The sequence below is a fragment of the Macaca thibetana genome, chromosome 15, assembly GCF_024542745.1.
Source record: "Macaca thibetana thibetana isolate TM-01 chromosome 15, ASM2454274v1, whole genome shotgun sequence".
NCBI classification, from domain to species: domain Eukaryota; kingdom Metazoa; phylum Chordata; class Mammalia; order Primates; family Cercopithecidae; genus Macaca; species Macaca thibetana.
The window spans coordinates 101,490,300-101,505,982 of NC_065592.1; the positions used below are offsets into that span (position 1 = coordinate 101,490,300).

The 15,683-nt window shown below is 53.0% G+C and overlaps 1 protein-coding gene and 1 pseudogene across 7 annotated transcripts in view; one reads left to right on the top strand and one right to left on the bottom strand.

The window, feature by feature from the left end:
* SEMA4D (semaphorin 4D) overlaps window positions 1-15,683 on the bottom strand; it is a 134,135-nt gene that overhangs the window by 82,477 nt on the left and 35,975 nt on the right. For 6 of the 7 annotated variants that reach the window (XM_050761259.1, XM_050761258.1, XM_050761257.1 and 3 more), the window contains exon 2: window positions 10,284-10,349. The gene's annotated coding sequence lies outside the window, so the exon portion shown is untranslated. Of the gene's footprint in view, window positions 1-10,283; window positions 10,353-15,683 lie in introns of those variants that run through there. The other variant, XM_050761255.1, reaches the window with a different exon arrangement.
* LOC126937676 (proliferation-associated protein 2G4-like) lies at window positions 3,629-5,394 on the top strand (annotated as a pseudogene).

Below are 15,683 nucleotides of genomic sequence, written 5' to 3' on the forward strand. Positions count from 1 at the left end.
CAACTCAGAGGTCTCTGTAGGCTCAGCTGGGGGCGCCATGCAGGACAAACACTGCACCCCCAGCAGGAGATGAGACGAGACCCTCATGTCCCGGACCCCCTCCCTTCCAGGCCTTGCCACGTGTTCTATCCCTGCGGGTCTGTCCATCCTGCCTCCCGGGCCACGGCTTTCCTTAGTCTACCGATTCTCATGTCAACCTCACCCAGAAATACCCACACAGACACCCAGAATGGCACCTGACCACTTATCTGGGCACCCCGAGGCCCAGCCCAATTGGCAGATAAAATCCACCCCACACCCACCACTACTGTGGCCTCTGGGCCCTCTGCGTCTAATCTCCCTCTGCTGCCTCTGAGAAGAACACTTTTGAGTGTACTTGAGGCCCAGCAGATAATCCAGAATCATCTCCCCACCTCGAGATCCTCAACTTGGTCCCATCTGCAGACTCTAACTCTCTATCTAAAGTCACCCTCTCAGGCTCCAGGGGCTAGAACCTGGCATTTTCGGGGGCCATCATTTGTCCTACCACAAGGGGCGAAACCAAAGAACAAAAACACCCTGAGACTGACTGACTAGCTCTGAACAGGGCCTGCTGCAAGGCTATGACCCCACCCTACTCAACATGGGCTAAAGAAAACAAGACACACCATCTCATCCCCATGATGAACACCACGGGGCCTCTCTCGGGCCACCAAGGAGGGCAGAGAGGGTAGGCTGCCTCCCAGGACTTCTCCAGGGCTCCGAGGCTCCCTGCACAAAGGAGAGCCACTTCCCCTCGGCAGGGGCGTGGGTCATCCTGGACCCTAGCAGCCGCACCTTCTAAAACAAGGCAGCAGCAGCAGGAGACTGAGGCGTGGGAGGGGGGTTGTGCGCCAGGCACGCTGGCGGGGGAGGAAGGTGCCTCCCCTCAGGATGCACCTTCCACTCCCCACGCCACGCTGCACCCAGGCCTCAGGCGGGCTCCCTGCTCACACTACGTCCAGCTCAGAGGACTCGAAGTCTCAGCTGGGCGTGCCCCTGTGGGATAGGTGCTGCCCCCAAAGACTGCAGAGATAAGAGGAGACCCTCAATTCCCCAGATGCCTTCCCTTCCGAGCCCTGCCATGTGTCCTATCCTTTCGAGTCTCTCCATCTCACCTCCCAGGCCCAGACCATCTCTGCCACAGCAGCCGACAGCCAGTCCAAATCCCGACCCTCCCTCGCACGCTGCCTATCTGTCCTTCCAATCTCGACAGAGGCCCCCGAAGGCTGGTCTCTCCTTGTGACCCTTGCAGGCCAGCAGGCAGCAGGAGCAGGTTCAGACACATCCCTACCTGACAGCGAAGGAGCGAGGGCATTCTGAGGGGGCCTGCCCTGGGAGGGCTCCGTGCCCCAGCTCCAGTCAGGACTAACCCCCGGGCTAGTCCTCAGATGTCTCCTCGACTCCAGGCTTAGGTACCCCACAGCCTCCTCCCCACTAATAAGCACCTCAAGCTTCCCGTGTCCCCAAACCATGCTCCTCACCTCCCCAAAGCTGAGACGTCTCCGAGAGAGCCCAGGCAGAAGCCCGCGTGGAGCCTCCATCTTTCCTATGGCTCAGGCCAAACCCCAGGACATTCTGTGCTCCCGACCCACACCATGACCCACCCCAGATCCAAGCTGGCAGCAAGTCCTCCTGGTGCACCTCCAAATAAGCACCAAAGGGAGCCACTCCTCATCGGCACTGCCGCACCATGCCCGCACCAGCACCGCTCTCCCAGACCACCTCACAGCCTCCCAACCGGGTGCCCGGCACCCCCACCATGGCCCATTTTCCTCAGAAGCCAGGGGTCTTCCCCAACCCCCCTCAACCTCCCCAACCCACCACCTCCTCTCCTGCCCCTGTCCTTCCTGATTCTGCCTCTGCCCACTGCCCTCCTCATCCCCACTTCAGTGCTCCCCGTGCATACGGTGCTCCTCCCCAGGCACAGGCATGGCGCCAGCTGTGGCTCCATCAATTAGCCCAACTCCCCTTACAGAGCCTATCTCATCTCTTTCTCTGCTTTATGTATTTATTTATTTGTATTTTATTTAGATGTATTTATTTGCATAGAGTCTTGCTCTGTCACCCAGGCTGGCGTGCAGTGGTGTGATCATAGCTCACTGCAGCCTAGAATTCCTGGGCTTAAGTCATGCTCCCACCTCAGCCTCCTGAGTAGCTGGGACTACAGGTGCATTTCACCATGCCTGGCTAATTTTCTATATTTTTATAGAGATGGGGGTCTCACTATGTTGCCCAGGCTGGTCTCAAACTCCTGGCCGCAAGTGATCCTCCCATCTCGGCCTATCAAAGTGCTGGGATGACAAGAGTAAGCCATTGCCCCTGGTATCTTTTTCTGCTTTATTTTTCCCCCTTATAACTTCAATCATACCTGACCCATTGATCTCCTTTGGGGTCTGTCTGCCCCCATAGTAGACTACTATTTCCTCTGCTGACGCCCCACTGCCCAGGCATATGGGATCCAGGGCAGGAGCTCAGTGACCTGTGGCATGGCAGGCCATGGAGGACCCACCCTCCCCTGGGCGATGTGGGATAGGGACAGGGAGGCAAGGTATGCCTATCCAGACCAGTCAGGCCCCCCCAGCACCAGGAACAGGCTGCTATGGGGGCCACAGTCCGCCTGCACTCTGAGGAGCAGTGATCCACACAATGGCAGCAGAGAAGGCGTAAAACCGCGAGGCCTCTGCACATGGATGAGAACGTGTCAGACGCACCCAGAAAGCTATTCAATGAAAGGGCTTGTTTCACGGACTCCACTGGCGGGCATGACAGCATTGCCCACATGTTCACTCTCTGCAAAGAAAAATGGGCCCTTTTGAGGGATATAAATAGCCTGGCCAGATGTGGGAGTGCCTGAGGGGCTTTTCCCAGGACTCTAGCGTGTGTCCTGCAGCTGCATAAATAGCAGCCCCTCAGTGGGACCCCAGGGGCTGCCAAAGCAAGTGCAGGTCAGGACATGAAAGGGTTACGTGGGGACCCTCCTCCCACGGGAAGGCAGGATGGGGCTCATCACAAGCCATCACTGACCTGCAGGCTGAGCATGCCCGTTGATGCATTCAGGGTACAGCTGGGACACGGAAAATCAGCGGCAAATCCACTGTGTAAGTCTTACCCACAGAAAACAAGGGAGACAGAAGCCCAGACAGCGCGGGGCCTTTTGGGGATGGGTGTGCTCACTGAAAGCACAGGCCAGGGAGCCCTGCAGACGTACAATCTCAGTGGTGAAACCGGGCTATTTGGTAAGGCCCAGCAGGCTATTTTGTAATTGTCTGCATAAATGCAACATAATAGCACTTAAAGCTGGCTAAAAACACTCTCAAAGCCTGATATGGTTGTTACAAGTCACTAGCTCCCAACTACAGGGGCGGGGCCTGGACAGGAGAGGAAGTCAAATCCAAGGGCACCAAAGAACAGTTTAGATCCTACACCTACCAGGCAAGCCACAGGTATAATTTCAGATGTTCCCAGAAGTCACGCTAAAACACTAAGTTTGTGGCTTTTGCTCGCCCTCTCCTGAGGATCGAGGGAGCTCTAACCACAGCCTGCGACTGGGAAGGGAGGCAGAGCAGCGGCTCAGGGGAAATGAGGCTGCAGTGGTGGTGGCAGGAAGATGTCGGGCGAGGACAAGCAGCAGGAGCAAACTATCGCCGAGGACCTGGTCATGACCAGGTAGAAGATGGGGGGCGACATCACCAATAGGGCACTTCGGTCCTTGGTGGAAGCATCTAGCTCAGGTGTGTCAGTGCCTCAGTGAGAAAGGTGGTGCCACCATTACGCAAGAAACAGGGAAAATCTTCAAGAAAGAAAAGGATATGAAGAACCGGTCGCAGTGGCTCATGCCTGTAATCCCAGCACTTTGGGAGGCCGAGATGGGTGGATCACAAGGTCAGGAGATCGAGACCATCCTGGCGAACATGGTGAAACCTCATCTCTACTAAAAATACAAAAAAATTAGCCAGGCGTGGTGGCGGACACCTGTAGTCCCAGCTACTCGGGAGGCTGAGGCAGGAGAATGGCATGAACCCTGGAGGCGGAGCTTGCAGTGAGCCGCAACCGTGCCGCTGCACTCCAGACTGGGAGAGAGAGAGAGACTCCGGCTCAAAAAAAAAAAAAAAAAAAAAAAAAAAAAAGGAAAAGGAAGAAATGTATTGCTTTTCCCACCAGCATTTCGGTAAATAACGGTGTATGTCACTTCTCCCCTTTGAAGAGCGGCCAGGATTACATTCTCAAGGAAGGTGACTTGGTAAAAATTGACCTTGGGGTCCATGCAGACGGCTTCACCGCTAATGTAGCTCATACTTTTGTGGTTGACGTAGCTCAGGGGACCCAAATAACAGGAAGGAAAGCAGATGTTATTAAGGCAGCTCACCATTGTGCTGAAGCTGCCCTATGCCTGGTCAAACCTGGAAATCAGAACACACAAGTGACAGAAACCGGGAACAAAGTTGCCCACTCATTTAACTGCACGCCAACAGAAGGTATGCCTGTCACACCAGTTGAAGCAGCATGTCATCAATGGAGAAAAAAACCATTACTCAGAATCCCACAGACCAGCAGAAGAAGGACCGTGAAAAGCTGAATTTGAGGTACATGAAGTATATGCTGTGGATGTTCTCGTCAGCTCAGGAGAGGGAAAGGCCAAGGATGCAGGACAGAGAACCACTATTTACAAACGAGACCCTTCCAAACAGTATGGACTGAAAATGAAAACCTGACGTGCCTTCTTCGGTGAGGTGGAAAGGCATTTTGATGCTACGCCGTTTACTTTCCGAGCATTTGAAGATGAGAAGAAGGCTCAGATGGGTGTGGTGGAGCGCCCCAAGCATGGACTGCTGCGACCATTTAATGTTCTCTATGAGAAGGAGGGGGAATTTGCTGCCCAGTTTAAATTTACAGTTCTGCTCATGCCCAGTGGCCCCATGCGGATAACCAGTGGTCCCTTCCAGCCTGACCCCCATAAGTCTGAGATGGAGGTCCAGGATGCAAAGCTAAAGACCCTCCTCCAGGGTTCTGCAAGTCAAAAAACCCAGAAAAAGAAAAAAAAAGAAGGCCTCCAAGACTGCAGAGAATGCCAGCACTGGGGAAACATTAGAAGAAAATGAAGCTGGGGACCTAGGTGGGTCCCATCTCCCCAGCTTGCTGCTCCTGCCTCATCCCCTTCCCACCACACCCCAGACTCTGTGAAGTGCAGTTCTTCTCCACCTAGGACCACCAGCAGAGCGGGGGTCTCTCTGTCCCCACCCCAGTTCCCCAGCCCACCCCCTTCCAACAACAACCAGCATCTGACTCTGGTCTTGGGAGGTGAGGCTTCCCAACCACAGAAGACTACTTTAAATGAAAAAAAGAAATTAAATAATAAAATCAGGAGTCAAAATTCATCGTCTTCAAGCCCCTCTTTCTGGCCTTTTCTACTACTCTCTGCTTGGTCAAAGTTTGTGACCCTACAACAGAACAGGGCTAAATTAGCCACCACCACCGAAAACTCGGTTGAATTTTTTTATACTACTCTGATGTCAGCATTTTTCCATCTGTTTGGGGCTTTTTCCTCTCTTTTCCATTCTCCCCAAGTATTTTATCTGGCTTCAAAATTAGAAGGATTATTTTTCAGATTGTTTTTATTCAGTGTGGCCGACTCCTCATCTGATTCAGGCTGTCCAGTCAGGCCCCTCCCATTTTAGGAGCTGGAGCCTTCATTTATGAAGCGATTCTCATCTATGAAATGGATCCTCATTTGTCAATCTTTTTTCTTCCATTTTCACAAAGCTGTAGAGAAATAATTCATCTCCACCTTACCCTTTTCTCTGGAGTGAGTCTCCCCTCGCTCCATCTTACACAAACCTGAGCTGGAAGCTCAACTGGTTTTGTTCCCTGTTTGAAACACTGTGACCTCCCTCCCTTGAAAGAAAAACCGAGAACCAGAGGAGTAGACTGACTGAAGATATGACTCCTGGCTTTCTGAAGCTACGGACTTGGATTGGATTGCTGGGGGTTTGTAGAGAAAGGCGACAAATTTCAGTACCTCTGGCATGCCGTCCCAGGAAACTAGGGCTCCCACTAACTTATGAGGTTTTTAAACACATTGACAATGACATGACATTAAAATAAATCTGGATTTGCTCATTAAAAAAAAGACTAAGTTTGCTTTAGTCATATATTTTATCTAACCCAATACACATCCAAAATACACTCCTTCTGCATGCCATGCACGCAGGTCATGAACAAGGGAGTGCATCTTGCCTTCTGTGTGCAAACTCTCTGTAACTGCTCGAGGTATCTCGGCTCTGATCAGCCACACTTCTGGTGCTCCGTGTCAGGCGTGGTGTCCAGCTAGGATACTGAACAGGGACCCTGTGAGGCATAGGGAGGCAGTAACACCCACACAGCCACTGGTAGGAGGAGGTGCTATGGATCTGAGTGTGTTGAGGGTGTGGAAGCTTCTCGTTACTATAAATGAACCCTTGGCCGCCGGCCCCTCCTGTGTGCAGGAGGCAGCTGGATGGTGCTAGTACCCTACATGTCCTGACCTGTTTTTTTGTTTTGTTTTGTTTTCTTTTTTGTTTTTTGAGACGGAGTCTCGCTGTCGCCCAGGCTGGAGTGCAGTGGCGTGATCTCGGCACTACAAGCTCTGCCTCCCGGGTTCATGCCATTCTCCTGCCTCAGCCTCCTGAGTAGCTGGGACTACAGGCACCCGCTACCATGCCCAGCTAATTTTTTGTATTTTTAGTAGAGATGAGGTTTCACCATGTTAGCCATGATGGTCTTGATCTCCCGACCTTGTGATCCGCCAGCCTCAGCCTCCCAAAGTGCTGGAATTACAGGCATGAGCCACTGTGCCCAGTCTTCTCAGTCTGTCGCCCAGGCTGGAGTGCCATGGCGCGATCTCAGCTCACTACAGCCTCCGCCTACTGGTTTCAAGAGATTCTCCTGCCTCAGCCTCCCAAGTGGCTGAGATTACAGACATGAGCCATCATGCCCCGCTAGTAGAGACGGGGGTTTTGCTATGTTGGCCAGATTGGTCTCGAACTCCCGACCCGAGATAATCCACCCGCCTCAGCCTCTCAAAGTGCTGGGATTATAGGCATGAGCCACCACGCCCGGTGTCCTGTCCTGTTAAAGCAGCTTTGGGATGCAGAGCTTGACCATGCTTCCTCTGCAGTGACCTGCTGCACTGTCTCTAGACTGCATGGCTTATCTCCAAAGCTAGGCTTCAGAGAAGAAAGCTCACATTGTTCATCATTAGTCAGAGCAATGCCCAGGACCCTGAGTGCCCATCAGGGATGGGGTCCTGGGCGTTTTCCAGGTAACAGCCTCACAGGGCTGCAGCAGAGGACCTGGGACACCCTCCGGGGCCTCCTGAAACACCCTCCGGGGCCTCCTGAAACACGCAGAAGTAATTACCTCCCCTTTCAGTGTCATTTAATTAAATCTACAGTCTTTCTGCTCTCAGCTCTGTGAGACATGGAACTGTACCTGCTAAAAATAAAGCCCAGCTCCTATGAACAGGGCTCCATCCCAGCGCAGGTGAAGCAGTCCTGCCTCCAAGCAGTGGGGCACACTCAGACCCTAGGGAGGCTGGGCAGCACCCACACAGTGCACTTTATAAAGACTACAGGGTTGTTTGAAATTAAGAAGGAAGAGCTTAAATGCAGGTGGTATCAAAACAACAACCAAACCCAAAGGAATTCACTTTCTGCACTCAACTCCCCATAAGCACATGCAAGTGTAAGAGTTTGGGTCTAAGAAATCACAAGCAAGACATAGCATTGTATCCTGTGGCTCTCTGGCTCCCCCCTACAGATGTCCAAGCCAACCTGTGCTCCCTCCTCTGAGGACGCAGAGCCCTTTGCTGCCTGTTATACCCATGCTTCTGGGGGAAGCTGCTGGAAGCCAATGGCCCCCAGGCTGTGTTCCCAGTCATGTCCAACAGGCCTGCAGTAAGGACCCCAGCACCCCATACCAATCTAAGCCAGGATTTCCGGAACCATCTAGTCCCAGCCCTCGCTGGGTGGACACACAGCCCTGACGGTCAGGTTCCTGTGGAGATTGTCCTCTCTCCAGGACCCAGCATCAGAGGGCCTGGCTCACAATGACACTGAGAACCACAGTGCCTGCTTTGTCCCCACCCAAAGGGCGGCAAAGCTGCTTATATGAGCCACTTCACGCTGGGAAAAGTCCCTTAAAAGTTATTTTTGCTTCCACTTCAACCCAAGTTCTAGAATATATGTCTTTTTTTTTTTTTTTTTTTTTTTTTTTTTTTTTTTTGAGACGGAGTCTCGCTCTGTCACCCAGGCTGGAGTGCAGTGGCGTGATCTCGGCTCACTGCAAGCTCCACCTCCCGGGTTCATGCCATTCTCCTGCCTTAGCCTCCCAAGTAGCTGGGACTACAGGTGCCGGCCACCACACCCGGCTAATTTTTTATATTTGTAGTAGAGACGGGGTTTCACCGTGTTAGCCAGGATGGTCTCGATAGGATATATGTCTTAATCTTCAGTATGTCCTTTGCAGATGGTCTTGTGTATGGAGACTATCTATGATGTGAAAGCTGCAGCCAGGAAGATCCCAGGCTGGGCAGGACCAGGAGGGCCGAGGCACAGGAGGGCAGGAGTCACAACCTGGCTTTCTAAAGGGGACACAAGGACTTACATGTCCTGCTTCTTACAGCTGAAGTCACATCTGGAAACACCTTCTAACACAGACACGCCTGCATCAACCTTTAATCCACATCTCCAGGAGTGGCCACAGAAGGTGGCGTAGAAGTAGCTGAGGCTCCCCCAGCTTGGTGTGGCTGACGGGGTCAGCCCCCCAAGATTTTCACTTCCTACTCTATTTCCACACCAGATCTAGCAGGAGTGGGCCTTGGGGGCCCTGGACAGGTGGGCCCTCCACCAAATCAAACAGAGCAGCTTCTTCTGATGACCTCTTCTCTTCCGGTTCCATCTGAGCACATAAACAAGCTGGAAACGAGAGACCTGCACAGGTGGCTGCTGAGCCAAAGACGGTCCCTCCTGGGGCTACCGAGGGCACCTCCCACGCCTAGTAAGAGTGTCAAACTGAAGTCGGTGCCCCATGGTGACGGCAGGGTGTGAGGCTGAGGGCGGCATTCTGCACAGGGTGAGCCCCCGGAGCCTACAATCCTGCACAGCACAAGGACATGTTCTGTGCCAGCCCAGGCCACCCTCGGGGTAGCAGAAAGGCACAGCCATGCCACAGCACCCCCAGCCCCGAGGTGACCCAGTGGGGCCCTGGCACAGGACTCCGCCCAGGCGTGTGCCCAGCACAGGTGAGGAAGCCCTGCCCCTCGAGGAAGCTGCCAGGGTGGCTGTGCCTCTTCACATTTACAGAGAAGGAAACTGAACCCATGAAGTGGCGGGCCAGCCTGTGGCCCAGCAGCCCTGCAGGGCGGGCAGCCCCATCCCAACAGTTGGGAGGGGGTGGGGACAGGGCCAGAGAAAATGGGTGGCCTGGGTCATAGCCTACAACCACATCAGTTCATCACGCTGTGCCTCCATGGCCTCATCCATGACAGGGAGGGCCCCAGTGCCCTCTAGGGTTGCCATGACATGTGGACTCGCACCCACATGCTGCCTGTGGCAGGGCCCGTGTGCCCTGGTGCTCTGGAATCTCAGACAACAAGGAGACCCTTCTTCCACTCGGAACATTTGAAGGGCGGGGTGGGAGCAAGGGTGCGGCAGCCCAGGGAGCTGTCCCTGTCCACCTCACCCCAGCCCAAGCCACTGTCTTCCCCAGACCTCCCTGAACATGGGGCATGGGGGGTGTGAGTGAGTGGACAGAAGAGAAGCAACTGCCCACCGGCTCCCAAAGACCCCCAAGGTTGGGTGAAAGACCACCTTCAACAATCCAATATGAACTCCTAGGCGTACCAGTCTTCAGGGGACAGTCTAGGCAGGGGCACCTCCTCAACTGGGGCCCTTCCCTTCCTGCCAGGGAAGCCGGTACTAAGGCTGGGCACTGGGCTCACTACCAAACAAGCCACACCCAGCATCGCCTTGCTCATTGCCTGCCCTGCCCCCACCCACTCTGACTTCCTCTACAGCCGCATCCCCTAAACAGACCCTGACCACTCCAGGCAGAACCACCTGAGCTTCCGGAGACAGGCCTTCCTCCTCACTCTCCAGACACCTGCTCGGCAGGTCACACAGTGAACAGGCATCGCTGCTGACTGAGGGCTGGAACACCGGGACTAGACCTTCTGAAGAGCCAATTCCAAACGGAACCATGGCTCTCAGGCAGACGCCATCACTTACCAAACCATCAGCGTCGTCAAACATTTCAGCACACACTTTCTTTCTACTATCTGGTGTTAGCAGAGTCTGAAACAGAGTTAGAAAAGGGTGCATTTTAGCAGGATAAACTACCAGATTCCCTTACAATATACATACACACAATTCCATACCCCAACACTGTGCCAAAAATGTCCCCCAAGGACTGCAAGAGTATCGTCCTAGAGAACCGTCAGTCACAGGGTACAGCTTACCTGGCCAGGTGAGACCAGAGGAGGCATCACAGCTAACGGACAAGGATTAGCAAGAACTGGGAGGGAGCCATCATCTGTACCTTCCTTCACCCTACCCATCTCTCTCCTCCCCTCTGCTCCTGGCCAGGCACCAACTTGGCAGAGAGCCTTTCCTTGGCACAGCACACAATCGCTGAGCGTGAGCTCTAGTGTAGGAGGCAGCCAGGGTGGGCCAAGGCCTTACCCAGAAACCCTGTGACCCCCAGTGAAGGCGTAGTCAAGAAGGACACTGCAGCACAAAGCTCCAAATCAGTCCCTAATTTAAAATCACATATGAAGGCAATCTCAGTGTTAATACTCAATATTCTAACACTTTTTAAGTTTTAAAATTAATTACATACTTAAAAACCAAAATCAGGAGAAGAAGAAGGGGAGGAGAAAGAGGGCAAGGAAGAGAGAGAGAAGAAAAGAAGAATCCAAACAGGAACCAGAATTTGGGAGGGTTTTTCTTTTTGAGACAGTCTTGCTCTGTCTCCAGGCTGGAGTGCAGTGGCGCAATCTCAACTCACTGCAACCTCCGCCTCCCAGGTTCAGCGGTTCTCCTGCCTTAGCCTCCTGAGTAGCTGAGCTTACAGGCGCATGCCACCACACCCGGTTGATTTTTGTATTTTTTTTAGTAGAGATGGGGTTTCACCATGTTAGCCAGGCTTGAACTCCTGACCTAAAGTGATCCGCCTGCCTCGGCCCAAAGTGCTGGGATTACAGGCGTGAGCCACCACGTCCAGCTGGGAGGGTTTGTTTTTTTTTTAAAACAATCTTAAAAGTAGGGGAAGGCTTACTAATGCGCCTGCATAAAGGAGAAACATGAGTCAACACGCCGAGAAAACGTAAAGGGCTCCTTCCTTCGTCACTGGCCTCCTGAAGCAAGGAGTGAGAGTCGCAAAGTCCCCACCCACAGGGCACAGAGCCGCAAATGGCAAGTGAAGGGACGAGCTGTTCGATGCCATTAATGATGAAAGAAACCAACTGAAGCAGGATGGTCGTTTTCATCTTTCTGATGAGCAGCAACCTACAGAGCTGAGCAACCAGAGCCCGCGATGAGGCGGGGAAACCGGCGCCCGACAGTGGGGTAGCAGACCCAGTGTGACCTGACTGTGACACTCGGGATGCTCCTGAATCACATTCCACTCGGACACAAAGCTACACCGCGAGGGTGCTTCCCGCATCACAGCAAAGCCATGGAAACCTTCAAAGTCCATCAGCAGCCGACCAGAATCAAATAAATGGTCTATCCAAACGTTGACATCTATGTACCCATTACAAAGAACAACGAGGTCAGCCGGGCACAGTGGCTCACGCCTGTAATCCCAGCACTTTGGGAGGCCAACATGGGAGGATCGCCTGTGCCCAGCAGTTCAAGACCAGCCTGGACAACACAGTGAGACCCCATCTCTACAAAACATTAAGTTAGCCAGGCATGGTGACATATGCCTGTAGTCCCAACTACACAAGAGGCTGAGGTGGGAGGATTGCTTGAGCCCAGGATGTCAAGCTGCAGTGAGCTATGACTGTGCCACTGTACTCCAGCCTGTGCAACAGAGTGAGGCCCTGTCTCAAAAAAAGCAAATAAACAAAAAAACAGGCCGGGTGCAGTGGTTCATGCCTGTAATCCCAGCCCTTTGGGAGGCCGAGGTGGGCAGATCACTAGGTCAGGAGATTGAGACCATCCTGGCTAACACGGTGAAACCCCATCTCTACTAAAAATACAAAAAAATAGCTGGGCATGGTGGTACACGCCTGTAGTCCCAGCTACTTGGGAGACTGAGGCAGGAGAATCGCTAGAACCCAGGAGCCGGAGGCTGCAGTGAGCTGAGATCGTGCCACTGCACTCCAGCCTGGTCGACAGAGCGAGACTGGGTCTCAAACAAACAAACAAACAAACAAGAAAAAACAAAAAAGAAACCCTGAGGAGGTTACCTTGTGTGGAAAGGGAACTGCCCAAGCCAGAATAAAAAGGCAGGCTGTGGAGGGGCGGCCAGGGCAAGCCCACCACTCCACGGTGGCCTTATGTATGCGTGTGCGTGGCTGCACAGGAAACACGGGCTTTTGGGAGGACAGTCCAGAGAGCAGTAACAGCTTTTTCATGCTGTGCAGTGGCCTAGGGATCCGAAGGCAACTTGGTCCCTACATTTCTGAGTTTCCGTATTACTGCCATTTGTACCCTGCACACTGCAACAGATACGTACCACAGTCACCCACAGAGCATCACCCCTTTTCTTTAGTGGAACCTACAAATTCCACATGGTGCATACACCCTAAGGAAGGCCAACTCATGGCTGGTCACACAGTTCCCTTCCTGGGCCCACTTAAAAGACTGCCTGCCACACACACGCCACACACATGCCACAAACATGCATCACATGCATGCATACAGGCACACAGACACCCATCCATGCAAACACACACCTACCCACACTTACATGCACACACGTATACACCCATCCACACAGGTACACCACACAAACATCCACCCATGTAAGCACACATGTATATTCACATACAAAATCACACACAAACCTACAGAGACACACATGTGTACACATGCACATATATACATCCAAACATGCACATCCATACACCCTCAGGCACACACACATGCATATACATATATGCACACACATACATGCCACATTCACATACACACACCCCTATATACCTAAACACACACTCATAGACACACATAGATACATATGCCCACATGGATACACACAAACAAACACATGCACAAACATATGTACCTACATGCACACTCATATAAAGACATACTACACACACCCCTATACACCTAAACACACACTCATATACACACATAGATACATATGCCCACATGGATACACACACACAAACACATGCACAAACATATGTACCTACATGCACACTCATATAAAGACATACTACACACACCCCTATACACCTAAACACACACTCATATACACACATAGATACATATGCCCACATGGATACACACACACAAACACATGCACAAACATATGTACCTACATGCACACTCATATAAAGACATACTACACATACCCACATGTACTCATATACACACCTACCTACACACATGTGCCTGCCCACACATGCACACTCACACACACACTATACGTGGTCCTTATTCTCTTCCCAAGGGAGCTGCAGCCCAGCATCCCCACCCACTCACACACTGGAAAAGAATCACCTCCTTCCTCCTCAGCAGCTCAGAGGCAGGTTCTGAGCCATCGCAGCCTCCTGGAGACCCCATGTGCCTCTGGTCAGTGGTTCTCATACTGCAGCCTGGAGCAGAGCCCCAGGCAAGGATCTGCATGCCAGATCTCTGGGCCCCAGTTGGAGCCCAAGCCTGGTAGTGCTCTGGGGGGCCCCAAGAACATGCATTTCTAACAGGCCCTCGGGGATGCTGCTGTAGTCCAGTGAACAGCGTCTGGTCCCTGGGGCATCTTAAGGGAGTCAGGGTTTGGATGTGGCTCATTCATTCCGTCAGTGAATGCTTTTTGCTCCTTTTGTGTGCCAAGCTGCATCAAAAGTCCCTGGCCCTCCTGAGGATGCAAAGAAACAACTGGAGAGTCATTTCAGGGAGTGAGATGCTGATAAGGCAGGAGCACATCAAGGTGAGGAAGAGCCCGCAAGGGTGTTGCGGGGGAGTCTTATTAACACTCCTGAAGGTTTTATCCTCCTGGTGGCATGAGAAGCCCCCCTGCAGACCCAGAGCCTCTTCCCTGCAGCTGTCCCTGCTCAGCCCTGGGTCCCAAAGGGGGCTGACCCTCGTCCTCCCTGCAAGCCTTGGGGGCTGCCCCTGTGTGGCAGGCACCTTCCTTCCTGCATCACCTGGCTCAAATGCCCTACCTAGAAGCAGGGACCAAGGTCCTCAGCTGGTCAGAAAGGCCCACACGCCACAAGACCTAGGCTGAGATTTGAGGGCCCATGTGGCTAACACGAGGGAGCCCAGGCCAGCATCCAGTTACCAAATAACACACTCTATTCTGTGTAAAACTCTGGGTGACAACTGCAACAATGCCATGTGCTCCTAGAAAACAGCAGGAGGTAAGAAATCCCCTGCCCACTGTGCTCCAGAAACAACCACTACAAAAAAAAACCCTCCCCACAGGACTGAGCCAAGGCTCACGATACCCCCATCCACCCAGGACAAGGCCAGACACAGAAACCCGCCAATGCCTGCTCTGCGTCTCTCCATGACCAGTGGCACTGTGCGTCCCCCGCCCGCTCCCGATCACTCACAACAAAATGCTCATAACCAAACCTTGCTTCACTCTGTCCTTCTCCAGGCCCCTTGGGCCCCACGGAGCCAGCGCAGCCCTTCCTGAGAAACAGCTGGCCTGAGAAACAGTAACGCATCCTCTGACCCTGCCACCCTCATTCCATATCCCACCTCTGGTTCTTCTAAGCCTCATCTACACCACCCTACAAAGAAAAGCGCTTTGGCCTAAACTTTGAGACACGCATGATCTCATGGTCAGCGTGTGGCCAGGCCCCGGCCCCTACTGTGATAGTCCATTCCCTCCTTTGCATACTCCTAAGAAAGCCTTTTCTTACTAAGTCTGGATTTTTTATTTGACAACTGCTTACTGACTACAAACAACGTGAAACTCCCAAACGTGTCACACACCCGTGCAATGGAGGCACAGGTGAGAGCTTCGATTCTGCCTCCTGTGAGACCGGTACTCACAGGTTTAACTGAGGTTCCGCTGGTTCAGACCAACAGCTCATGAGATAGTTCAGGAATATGTCAGAGATACCCCAGCCTCACATGCACAGCTGGTCCTGGAGGCCGCAGAGCAAGGAAAAAGGGGAGAAGCAACACTAAAGGTGAACCACACCCCTCACAGACATGGGCATCCTACACGCCTGGGAGAACCCATGCCCTCCAGCATGGAACTCAGCACACTGGGCATTCTGTGTAAGCCGCCCTCCTCCTGCAGACAGGCAGGGCTTGGCAGGGCCAGCTGAAAATGACAACCAGCCTCATATGTGGCCACCACACACACCGAGCGGGAGGACGGAGCAGGTGACCTGCTGTCCCATATACCCTGCAGGAGAGAGAGGGCTCCCAGGGCAGACAACCCCACCACCTAATCCTACAGTCACGCTCGGGGACTCTGCTGGGCCCCTCAGC